Source organism: Sinocyclocheilus grahami, unplaced genomic scaffold, assembly GCF_001515645.1.
Source record: "Sinocyclocheilus grahami isolate Dianchi unplaced genomic scaffold, SAMN03320097.WGS_v1.1 scaffold59.1, whole genome shotgun sequence".
NCBI lineage: Eukaryota > Metazoa > Chordata > Actinopteri > Cypriniformes > Cyprinidae > Sinocyclocheilus > Sinocyclocheilus grahami.
Genome location: NW_015505238.1, coordinates 1,478,099 through 1,491,800, shown reverse-complemented (window position 1 = coordinate 1,491,800; position 13,702 = coordinate 1,478,099). Strand labels below are relative to the sequence as shown.

The window sequence follows — 13,702 nt, the reverse complement described above, 5'->3', positions numbered from 1 at the left end:
TTCAGCTCCTTATCCTATCCTACCATCACTGCCAACAAAGAGGATGTAGCAAAACAAACACATATTCAGTGCATTTTTAATCCTAAACAATGCAAATGCTAGTCTCACTGCACATCTGTCACCATTAACAACCCTTAACACATTAACAACAAAAAACAAGATAATTTCAATTCACCATATCATCTTGAATTGACACACTTAAGTATATATACTGTATATAATATATAAGCTGATTAGAATATTGTTAAATGTAATTGTGATGTTATACGACATTTCTGCCACATTGCTACCTATATGAAAATTTGGTAGAGCCTCTTGGATTATTTTAAAATGAACTAAAATGAAAAACAGATGTCATGAACTACAAAATGAACCTCTCAGGGGAAAAAACGCTAATTCATTATGCTACAAAACGTAGCGCACGCTAAATCATTTCCGTTTGTGTGTTAATATCTTCTGATGTTCAGTCATTCCCATCAGTCTTCTTTATGCGTTTTGGGTGACAATACCCAAGTTGTGTTTGCAAGAGGCCAATATTTCTCAATATTTCTAATAAGAGCTCAACATTTAAGTATTACTTTTGCCATGCCAGGCTTCATTAGTTCTTCAGCTATACATAAAAGCTGAATATCTGGATATGTGTCACTCTGGAAACAAAAAAGGAAAAATGTCACAAGAACAACACAGTTCAACATTAAAAATGACAGAGAGGTGGATTATGAGAGTTTTGGCCAGTTGACAAACGTGTGCTTTAATAAATCTCACATTTGTTGCCCATGTGGTTTTATATCTTGCTTAAATGCTTGACTGTTGCTTTTGCAAATTCTGCTATTTAAATATGGCAAAGTAACTTGATCTAGATATCTGACATAGATTCAAGAGAAAAACATGATTTCTTAAGTAATATTTACAAAAAACTAATTACTAATGTTTTTGCATCATATGACGTCATCAACTTCCAACAAGCATGTTTATGATTTTTGTTTTCAATCTGTGTAAAACATCAGCAACAGTTCAATTAACAAGGTTCAGCACATGAACACATTAAACAGACTGTCAGTAACCTTCCTGTCTGTGTGTCCCATGCTGGGAGCTCCCCAGGAAGTCTCCACATCCATGTCTAATCCACTTAGAAACTACACAGAAAGGATGTTTCTCTCTCTCACACACACATACACAAACCTACAGGCTATAGAAGTTCAAGCACAATGAGCATAGATAACCACCCTTACCTAATTGTGGTTATGCACATACGAGTCACATTATATATGCTCACCAAATGGGAAAAAAACTGCACACACTTGTCTGCCTAAGCAGACAATTGCCTTTATGTGTCTGAAAAATAATGTACGTTCCTCTTTAGAGAGGTGGCCTACTGGCTTTCCTTTTTTATAATGAAGCTGATTAGACACCTGGAGAGTGGGGCACAAGAGCTATTCACACTGACACTACCCTGGGCTGTAACATATGAGCCCTTTAAATGAAGCATATGACATTTACAATATGGATCTGGGGATTTATAATCACAGGGCTAGTTAAAATTGAGTGAGCAATTCATATCAGCACTGCAATGTGAATAGCAAACCAGCGTGAAATCTCTGCTTTCCACGACATAAATAGCTCAGGGCTGACAGAGTCAGCATGGACTGAACAGCCACAACTGCTGTAGATTATTGAAAAGAAACTTTTTTCAACCACGGACCAAACACTCCATTAAATGCACATCTGGAGAGTACTTTCTCAATCTAGCAAGCTCGAATCTGATTGGCTGATTTTACGCAACATCTGGAAGAACTTTTTTTTTTTCCACCATGAAACAAATTTGCGTTAACAAGGAACCAAGCTGATACAGCAAACACCTTAAAGAATGAAATTATCACTGGATTTGCCAAAGTTTTCCAGGTTAGTGACCAGCGTTATTGTACTACCATTTAGATACTATTATATTTATTTTATAATATCTTGAATAGGCTTTTATTGTTGTATTTTGTGTTTTCATTTACCTTTCAGTTAAAGTTTAGTTGGTCATTTTTATTTGTTATTTTTTAAATGCCAATGTAATTTTTATTAATTTGTATTTAATTTGTATTTATATCATTGTAGTAAATGAAATTAAACTAAATAAAACTGAGAAATAAAATGTGCATTCTCTATTTTATTTTAGTTAAGGTTTATTTTATTTAAGAAACAAACAAGTTCTTTTTTTCTGATTTTAGTTTTGGTTAATAACGCAGTTAGTGACGAAATCTTTGAAACCATTATTTGCACGAGTTAAATCTGTCAAATAATTTAATTATTACTTTTGGACAGGCTGCGCTTGGATCCCATTTTTTTTATCAGTTGTTTTCAGTTCATCTGTTGAGATACTCTTGTGCCTAAACATCACTTAAAAACAAAACAAATGGTTGGCCATTGTATGTCACTCAGACGACCTCTTCCTTTCTAAGTGGGCGTTGCTGGTCAGAGTAAGTTGCGATGAGGACCATTATTTTTGTCGTTCAGTCAAAGATCTGGCTACAAGAGACTAACCTGTCCTAAAACTCTCAAATAAACATTTGTTAATGCAGCAATGTGGGAGGGAAGTGTCAAGCAACGGGACACTTACTTTCCCTTTGCTCTATTTACCTAATGTCCCAAATTAATAGGCTGTAGGAAAACCTGAGCAGCTTTGCAGTGAAGGAGAGCAAAAGAAACCGTGGTACAGAGGTGAGATTCAGTCTATGTGCTCAATACAGACAGCTTATGGATCATTTTTTCTTCCAGGAAACCATTCATTGATGCAGGAGTGGCATATTGCAGAGGTTAGAAAAATCAATGATGTGTGTAGAAAGTCTGAGCACATAAACCTGTGTCAAGAGCCAGAAATACTCTTGCACATGTGTACGCTGCACTGCTGCATACTTTCGAGAAATGAGGGCCCCAGGACAGTACATACTGTACTGTTCTGCACGCCTTGTAATTTTTAGCGTTTTACCCATGTGGGGGGATGGTACAAAGATTTGGCCTGCCACTGCATTGTAAGGCTTTTTGAGCAAGTGAGTGATCCAGGATGCATACAGGAAGAGATGCTGCAAAGATAATGCAGTATAGTGCAAGGTAAACAAAACCCTGGTGGATTAGAAACTTCAGAGTAAAGAGAAAGATAAACGCAGGAGATTGAATCCAAAATTCCTGGAAAAAAAACACCACCAAGGGAAGTGTTCGCTGTACTTTCAACATAGCAACCAGTCTATTAGACATGGTGCCATTTATTATAAGTATAAATATTGGCTCTGACAGAGATGTTATTCAATTATTTACTAAATTATGCAATAATTTATAAAATCTAACCTTTGATCACAAATAAGGTACATTTCACTTAATTATTTTGTTAATTTTCATGATTATTTTCATACTTCTTTTTATTTTATTCTAATTATTTATCTTATTTATTTTATTTTAACCATTATTATCTTACTTATTTTCTTATGATTTTGATGGATCTTCAATATATAAATATTAGAAATTGAATACTAATTAACCAGAAGTAATATTCAATTTTAAACATGGTCCGTGTGTAACATTTTTAAATACAGTATATATTCAGGATGTACTGTACTGATGTTTTGGCCAATAATCGGCATCGGCCAATAAAAGCAATTATCTGCACTATTGGCCATTGGCTGATTGTTTAAAAACAACTGATGATCAGGGCCAATTACTTCCTGTCAATCGAAAGGCAGTGAAAAAGCATAACAGCAACTTGTATGAAGAAAATGTTTCTTGTGTTGAATTTTGGCCTAGTTAAAGCAATTACAACACATTAACGCAGCACTGTTAATGCGAGTTCTGTTTGACCTTAGGTTGCCAGGTATGCGGTTTTCTTTTTAAAAAACATTATTTGTAATGTGCCTCCAATCCAATTATAACAAAGAGCTTTGAGCGGTTACTTCTGATAAGAGAACAAAGTCTCAGATTTCAAATCCTGCACATTACATCACAAAATTTAAACAATAAATGCCATTTTGATAGATCGCTGTGGCAACTCAACATGGAGCACGATTCTCTTCCACTTTAATACAAGTTATAACGCAAATTAAACATGATTTTCTTTTTTGTAACTTAATTTGCAGGAATGAGCTAAAGTATTTTCAGGTTCCTGAGCACTGAGAGTAAACTCTGTCACTTTGTTTTCACAGGGTCCAAACTAGGCAATTTCTTGAGTGAGATCTTTATCCAATCTTAAGCCCTCTCTCTTTTTGAAAAAAAGGCAGCTCAAGAAGATACTGTAATGTTGAATGGATATAATGATTAAATGTTGGGGGGGGGGGGGGGGGGGGGGGTCACGGAAAAGCAATATCCTGCACAGATCTCACTGCTTACTTCACTTCCCATCAGCATGCTTGAAGGCCTCGGTGGCGTCGCAGCAGGTGTAATTTATGAGGTGTTAAGAACGCTAGACTGTAACTCAAAAATATACTGTAAACTCTAGTTCCCCCAACACCCCTCTAACCCCAAAGCGTGAAGCCCTATAACACAGGTACAGTGCCTCTTACCTCTTGAGAGTCCGCTAAAGAAAATGCATATCACATTTGGCTCTGGTTTCTTTTCTGCAACACCAATTTCTGAATTTCAAAGAGAACATAAGTATAGCTGTTCAGAAGCATATGTTATGTTTTGAGAGCTGATGTCCCCACCAGACCTTCTAACTAGTTTAACCAGCAAGTTTTTTGGTCAACCAGCTTCACCACTTGTGGGTTAGGGTTTGCCCACCTGCCAGACTAATAACACCAAACCAGCATAAACCAACATGGTAATTCATTCTGATCTTGGTGTTTTATGCAGAGAACGTTCTGGAAACTTAACTGCTACCCATTAACTTTGCATTTGTATGCTACCCTGTGTTTCTAAATGTGTTCCTTTTTATCTACGGTGTTTTTTCTCTTTAATAAATACAGTTCACCTGGTTTGTCTGGTAAAACACTGAAAAATGGGGTGTGTAGCATGAACCAGTGGTTTCTGCTCTTAAAAAGATTCAAAAGTTCAGGGTTTAAAAGGGATAGTTCATCCAAAAATGAAAATTCTGTCATTAGTTACATTAATAAAGACCTCCGTTCAATCATCGGAGCACAAATTAAGATATTTTTGATGAAATCAAAGAGCTTTCTCATAGGGATGGACCGAAATGAAAATTCTTGGCAGAAGCAGAAACCAAACAAAATTAAACACTGGGCCGAAGGCTGAATACGGTTTTTCGAGTTTTTTTCCCCCCATGTATTTTGCACCATTGCATAAATTAAAAAGCCAAAATGTGCTTTTTACTGTTTTGTCTTACTTTAAAAAATAAAAATAAAAAATCAATTACAAAACAACAATTTTAAAATATTTAACACTGAACATTTTTAACATTCTAGCAGACACTATACCAACAAAGCACAATTTAACTTAAAATTAATAAGTTAGTAAAATAATATTTTTTGGCCATCAGACCCCCTTCTTGAATCAGGCATGTCATTTTTTTTATTATTTTTTTTTTTACTGTACAATTAAAAGCAGCTTTGCTGAGAGGAGACTTCTTTTAAAACATTAGAAAATATTACAGATCCTAATTTGAACACTATGTGTGAATGTTATAATAAATGTATTAAAACAGAGCTGTTGTAATGATTATTATCGTTATTATTGTCTTACTTTTTATTTTATTTTACAGAACAACAGTAAAATTACAATACTAACATTTATGAATGTTGATAAGAGTTCTTGCTTTTTCTCAACTTTTATTTTGGCGGAAACGCGCAGGAAGACATCAATGCTTATTTTGTCAATCACCATACATTAACCAGCAACAATCACCCCTTCCTCTTCTCATTGAAGACATGCGATGCAGTCCTAAACAGTCTCTCGCTGTCGGTGCTTGTAATGATTTTTGCGTCTTTCTCCGACAGTTTAAATGCTTCTACACTACTGACGTGTGTGCTGCATAATAAAGAGTGCGCACCTCTCACTTTGAGCTGGTTGCTATTTGATCGCGTCATATCATTGTTCGGTACAATTTATTCTGTCTTTTCGCTTATTCGGTTTCGGTTGCCGAACATTCAGTGCATCCCTGCTTTCTCACCCTGCATAGACAGCAATGCAACAGACACATTTAAGGCCCAGAACGGTAGTAAGGACATCATTAAAATAGTCCATGTGACATCAGTGGTTAAACCATAATGTTCTGAAGCTACAAGAATATGTAGCTGGAATATTCAGAAATCTCTCGGATTTCATCAAAAATATCTTAATTTGTGTTCCGCAGATGAACAAAAGTCTTATGGGTTTGGAACAACATGAGGGTGAGTAATTAACAACAGAATTTTCATTTTTGGTGAACTATCCCTTTAATGTTTTTTTTTTTTCACCAAGGCTGCATTTGTTCATTCAAAAATACAGTAATATTGTGTAATATTATTACAATTTAAAACAAATGTTGTCTATTTTAAAATGTAATTTATTCCTTTGAAAGCAATATGCTGATTTGGTGTTCAAGAAACATTTCTTATTAAATAATGTTGAAAACAGCTGTGCTGTATTTTTGTGGAAACTCTTGACACTGTGATTTATTTCTTTTTTCCCCAGAGTAGAAAGATCCAAAGAACAACAATTTTTTAAATAGAAATAATTGTAACATTATAAATGCATTTACTGTCGCTTTTGATCAATGTAATGCTTCCTTGCTGATCTAGTATAAATTTGTTTCAAAGAAAAATAATCATACTGATAAAGAGTAAAGACAAATAACAAATAAATGTGCTCAAATATGTTTTTCTTCAGCCTCTTATAAATTGAAATATATAATAGCTACTATTTTTCCACTATTCAGCAGAGACATATCTTTGTCCATCTGGCAACATGTATGCTCCTCCTCGCACACTGATGGCCAAACTGAAAGTGCAACACAGTAGGTTTAGAGGTGCTCTCTCCAACATCTGTGCAACAGCAAACAGCTGGTATTATCTATTCTGCTGCTTTTTTCTAAAGCCTTCGGACTAGGGTCAGGATTACACTGCAATTATGCTTCATCTACAGCAGTTGCCTGCGGGACATAGTATGGAGGAAAGAGGAAAACTGCTTTCCTTCCTGCTAAGCTTCAGTAGAAGACTAAATAGCTGAAGACTTGGTGTAGAAAACACCTCCTAATCCAAATTATACCATAACTGTTTTTCATCTTGAGACCCCAGCGCAGGACATCTGTCATACTGGGATAGTCTGCTGGAAAAACACATCCTCTACATGAATACAAAGCTAAGTTTGCAAGCCTAGGCTCAAAGGTTGTTGAATTCCACTTGGAGGTATTAGAAACTCTCTGCGCTGGGAAGGGGCACATTTTTCAGGCAGGCATACAGTAGGCTGGAATTCCGAGAATGTGTGTCTCCGATTTCCTTCTTAAGAATGGCTAGACTAGATGTCATTAATACCAAGGCTTTCGAACACCAGCCCACCCCTCCCAATAAAGAGTATATTTTTCCCGAAACTTCTGGACCATCGCATTTCACCCTATTTGGTAGCCTGGTTGAGCCAAGGAAGTCTCACGGAAGCGGTCAGCGCTATACGTTAATCAGGGACATGTGATGTGCTACATCATTTTGTGTCATTCTGAATCAGAAACACATTTTGAGTTTTGTGTGCTGAAGAAAGGATGAAAGTATCTGCTTACTAAAGGCATAATTATGCTTTGACTCCAAAGCGTTTAATTAAATGGTGGCGGTCATGAAAACTTAAGATAAGAAAAATTCTCAGATATTTATTTATTTATTTACTTACTGACTAAAAGTTTGGAGTCAGTAAAATGTTTTAATGTTTTTGAAAGAAGTCTTCTGCTCACCAAGGCTGCATTTATTTAATAATAATAATATTATGAAATATAATTACAATTTAATACATTATATTATATTATTCATGAAAAGCAGAGACTGAATTTATATACATTTTATATAAATATATATTTATTTATTTACTTATTTAACCAGGAAGGTCCCATTGAGATACAATATCTCTTCTACCAGGGAGTCCTGGTTAAGATAGGTAGCAAAGGACAAATTTATACACAAAAAGTAATACACATCACCACACAATGAACAAACATAAAACACAATTTTCTACAAACAATACAAATCCTAGTCAGTTATTAAAACATGTACACTGTTCTATATAAACAGACTTTAAAATATTTTTAAACATAGCGAGAGATGGTACAGATTCCGTATGTAATGTACCTTGAAGCTCATTCCATACCTACGGAGCATAATTAGAAAAAGCAGAACGATCTATCGCTGTATGAAAAATCGGCATCTTAAGAGTTCATCTGTTGATCTGGTATTATAAATTTTTGTGCATAATAATAATTTGTGCAGTATGTCAACAAACTAGATATATACATTTACATTTAGTCATTTAGCAGACGCTTTTATCCAAAGCGACTAATGCAGCTTATCATCAATCACAACTCCAAGGTTTCTAGCTGTTTTTGAAGGAGTTATGGTTGATGAGCCTAACTGGATGGTGAAATTTTGATAAAGTGATGGGTTTGTTGAAACCACAAGCAGTTCTGTCTTAGACAGGTTGAGTTGAAGGTGATGGTCCGTCATCCAACAAGAAATGTCTGTTAGACATGCTGAGATGCAAGCGGATCATCAGGATGGAATGAGAGGTAGAGTTGAGTGTCATCAGCATAGCAGTGATATGAAAAGCCATGTTTCTGAATGACAGAACCTAGTGATGTGATATATACTGTGGTAATTTACCCACTAAAGCTTTTAAAATAAAAATTAACATGTTTTTTTCTCCTTAAGAACAATGAAGTCCATTTTGTCATTTCATATAAATTACAGTGATGTGTGCGGACACTTGTACCAGTAACAAATCGTAAAGCAGCATGATAAACTACATCCAATTTTTTCAAAACATTCAGAGGTGCATGCATATAAATTATATCACCATAGTTCAATACTGATAGAAGAGTACTTTGTACTAAACATTTTCAAGCAACAAAGGATAAACGTTTTTTTAAACAAAAATAAACGTTGGTCTCAATTTCTTTAAAAGACTATCGATATGAGAACTGTAAGTTAGCTTATCATCGAGCCCGATACCAAGATATTTGTAAGATGCAACCGTTTCAATCTGAGTACCATTTAAAGTTTGAATCATAAAATAATTAAATGATAATCTGGACCGTGTAAAAATCTTGTATTTCGTTTTTTTAGCATTCAACACTAATTTTAAGTTACCAAGAGAAGTCTGAAATAAATTAAAAGCATTCTGTAAAAAGTCCATTGCCACTTTTAAAGAGGGAGCCATAGTGTAGTAGATGATAGTATCATCTGCATAAAAGTGTACATTTGCTGGCTCAACTCCTTTACTAAGTTCATTTATATAGATAGAAAATAAAATTGGCCCCAAAATTGATCCTTGAGGAACACCTGTCTTCACTATTAAGGGAGCAGAAACATAATTATCTATGGACATGCATAAAGCATCCAATGTGTCCATGCCCATGTTGATTAGAGTATTAAAAACGTGAAAAGTATTAATTGAAGGTACATTTAGAACACATAAAAATGTGCGATTAAGTTGCGATTAATCACGAGTTAACTCATGACAATCATGCGATTAATCACGATTAAACATTTGAATCGATTCTCAGCCCTAATATATATAAATAACTAAGGTAAATTGAATGTTTTAGATTTTTTTTCCCCCCAAAAACAGCAAAATCCAAAATGATCAAAAGTTGCCCATTACATCTTACATGACTCATTCTGATGGAGCATATCACATATATTCAGCTACTGTACAAGACAGAGAGGTAAGGCCACACAACCTACCAGTGTCCTGTTGTGCTTTGTTTTTGGTTAATGATTTCCCCAGGCCTGGGTCTGCTGGAACTGTAGGCCACCGTCCTGTGAGAAATCAAAAGAGGCTTGTTCAGATGCAGAGTATGGAAAACAAACAGGCAAGGCCACACAGCACAAAGCCTAACAAAGAAAAGCAACTGCCCTAGGCTTCTCCTCTTCCTCCCCACAATCTCCTTCCTTCACTGGAGCTTTTCCTTTAGTCTTGATGAAAAGCTAATCTCCCACATCCCAATACAACCCTGCAGCGAATAGGCTGTTTACAGAGAAAACACAGATAACTGTCTGCTAAGCACCGCTGCGCCCTTTTCTAAAAACACCGTGTTCTCCTTTTTAAGTGCGGGTTGGTGCATCTTCTGTTACTGTCATCTTGTTGAATTCCAGCTCTGCAACAGGCATTAACATGTACATTCCTGAAATGTCTCAAATCAATGCATCATTGCCATCACAAAATTATAAGGCAACGGTAAAGACCTGAAAAGAACTGCTCTCAAAAACAAACAATCCTACTTTTTTTTTTTTTGGACAAGCAGCACTAGGTGGCAGGTCTAAATTTCTGGGGTTAATCTTGTTATGTAATCAGATTTCAACAAGAGCTTTTTGGGGGGAGAGTGTTGATGTCATAATGTTTCAATTTAAGAGAGGATGGATGAACTCAGATGTCACAAAGACTAAAGACGATAAAGGGAAAATCTAGGTTCAGGGAGTATGTAAATAGAAGTGGAGGTGCAGGATGTGAAGACAGGCTTCTGACATGCCAAATTTGTGCCTGATTAGCTCAGGTCAGAGATCAGATTATCTGTTTGCTCAAAGGAGTTGCTCCAAACTCCCACACTGGGACAGCAAGTGCCACATGACTGAAAGCACTTAAACCTATACAATTATAACGCTGGTCCATACAGTAATACTACACTTTACTAAAAACACTTACTTTAAAAGTAGCTTTGCAGGAAGCAGAAATAGGCTACAGAAAGAAAAAAAAAAGCTTCTGGCTTAGTTATAACACACAAACAGAGCAGCACTTAGTGCCAGAAAATATACATACATACATAAATAAATAAATGGAAATGTGCATTTTTAGATGTCACAATGAGTTTGCCATAACAGTTCAGTTTTTTCTGTCTTGACAATTCAGTAAATATTTAACCCATATTTATTTATTTATTTATTTTATTTTAATATTAAAATAATATTAATGTTGATTTACTTTACTTGTAAATAATGATTTATTTAGTTATATAATATACATTTACATTATATAAATTACTTATATAACTGCATATTAATAGTATGCACATGAAATAAATAACATTTTCAGTAAAAATAACATTTATAACAAGCACAAATTTAACAATATATTTATAAATGACTTCATCTAGCTAACTAATAGATATGAATATGGATAATTTTGAAAGCAGAGATTTTTGTTTTGTCCAAGAACAACAAAACCTAAACCAGTCAACCAGTTTTGACCACAATTTGTGTTCACTGTAAAGTGGCTCACTGTAAATTACAGTTCATGTTTTTTCCCCCCAATAATTACACAATATAAATATATAAATCATAAAAAACTACTTGTATATAAAAAGCATAATATATAAAATATATAAAAGCATATTAATCATAAACATACTAATTATTAAAAATAATGCACATGTCCATTTTTTATTAGTTTATGACATCATGACTAATCAACCACTGCATAGTTTATGGTTACAGCAGTGTAAAATCTTATTTGTTTTTATATACACATCAGGTTAGATAGAATGGCCTTTGAATATTGTCTCAGACAAAGTTCACAGGAATCAAAAAACCTTTTGAGAACCATTAGTTTAGAGAATGTGTATATGCGCATATATGCATGTGGCCTTTCCAATAAATACTCAACTTCTATTCAACAACTCAATCCAGCTATTTTAATCAAATCACTTCCAGATTCATTTCTTTTGCTTAACATTGTGGAAAAAGCAAGTATTTAAACAAAACAAAACAGTTATAAGGCAGGTATAGACCAAGCTGTTTATACCTGCTCTCAAAAATAAGCTGTCTAAACTACCTTTTACTTTTGATTCTGTGCTGGTGTGAAACACACTTCAAAGCCTTTTTGGTCTTTTATTTTTGAGAGCGGGTCTGTTGTCAGCTGCACAGCAGTTCCCTTTCAGTCGGTCACTCTCGACGTCACGTCGGATGACCGACGAAATTGGGATCTCGCTTAGAGGGACCAATCTACTTCGAGTGTAAACTAAATGAGCCAATGCACATTGGCATGCGATTATTGCATCCAGCTGCTGCTGATCACAGCGTGAGTATAAGTAGGCAGCAGATGCAGCGCATATTCAGCTTTTCGCTTCGGAGCCAAGCGATCACATCATTCTGCTCCTGACTACTCTACTGAGAGAAGAAGACTGAACGAGTTCAGCGGGTGACCCAGAGGTGGAGGGACGTGCTCTTCAGGAGATGGTAAGCACACCACTCCCTTTATCTTTTTCCACCACTGACCTCTCGATCGGTGGTAGCCAAATTCTTGACAAAGAGCAATTCCTCTATTTCTGGGTCCCCAGAGGGGACGGAGGGTTGTGGACGATCTAGTGCGTATCACACGGTAGCTGGTCCTCTTGTGAAGAAGCCCTGGCATACGCCAAAAATTAGGGGCGCAGGTGGCTTCCACAGGACATTGGAAGGGGCAGTAGCTGTGGCCCTTTGGTAGGATCCCAATTTCGTCAGTCATCCGACGTGACGTCGAGAGTGACCGACTGAAAGGGAACGTCTCGGTTACGTATGGTAACCCTCGTTCCCTGAAGGCACAGCTCCTGTACCACCGCTGAACGGCCGGGTCACCGGCTCAGCTCCTCAGCGAAAACCTGAATATGCGCTGCATCTGCTGCCTACTTATACTCACGCTGTGATCAGCAGCAGCTGGATGCAATAATCGCATGCCAATGTGCATTGGCTCGTTTAGTTTACACTCGAAGTAGATTGGTCCCTCTAAGCGAGATTCCAATTTCGTCAGTCATCCGACGTGACGTCTCCGTTCCCTCCTTCAGGGAACGAGGGTTACCATACGTAACCGAGACGTTACATGAATAGACGCCTTTGTGTATTAAAAAAAACAAGATTTTTTTCAATGGCCAGTACCACTAATGGAACAGCAAACTGGTCTCCTGCCAACACTGTACAAATGTATGAATGAAAACACATCGCAGTGACTACAGCTGAACAATCCATTGAAAGTATGAAATTATGACAGAGTTGTGGTACTTTGTCTATTCAGCAGTGCAGTCTAGATGCAAGATTCAGAGAAGGTTTAGCTTCCTCTGGGGAGAGCAGAGGGAAAACGGAGGGGCTTTTTCTTTAAAAGGCTTCGTCTCAAATTGCCAGTAGAGTCCTTGTTTTAATTACAGCTCTGGCATGGATGCTCTCTAGATATAGATAACAGATCTTAAGCCACTGAACTGAAAGTCAACAGTATTAGCTCTCTGATCGCTGAAATAAATCCTCATGCTGTTACTCGGTCTCCATCAGGGGGTTTGGGTGTATATTTATCTGACATCCAAACTCATCCCATCCTGCCACGTCCAGGTACGAGATCTGAAACAGGCCGTTGCGGCTTGTTTTTTTTGCAAGTATTTTTTATGACCTTGTATTCATTTAGAGACTACGTGGAATATTTGCACTTTTAAAAATTCATGTAATGCTACAGAACTATTTAAGTGAAACACAAAAACACCTAGAAAGTGATTAAAATGACCGTGGCACTAATTGGCAAAAACAAATACCAAAAATGGCTCAGAAATGTATTTCTGAGAAAAGCTTTGCTTGCCTTTTTT

At 36.2% G+C, this 13,702-nt stretch overlaps 1 protein-coding gene across 2 annotated transcripts in view; it reads right to left on the bottom strand.

The window, feature by feature from the left end:
• The window catches only part of thrab (thyroid hormone receptor alpha b), a 167,513-nt gene that overhangs the window by 78,490 nt on the left and 75,321 nt on the right, over positions 1-13,702 (bottom strand). For both annotated transcript variants that reach the window (XM_016270987.1, XM_016270988.1), the window contains exon 2: positions 9,849-9,923. The gene's annotated coding sequence lies outside the window, so the exon portion shown is untranslated. The remainder of the gene's footprint in view (positions 1-9,848; positions 9,924-13,702) is intronic.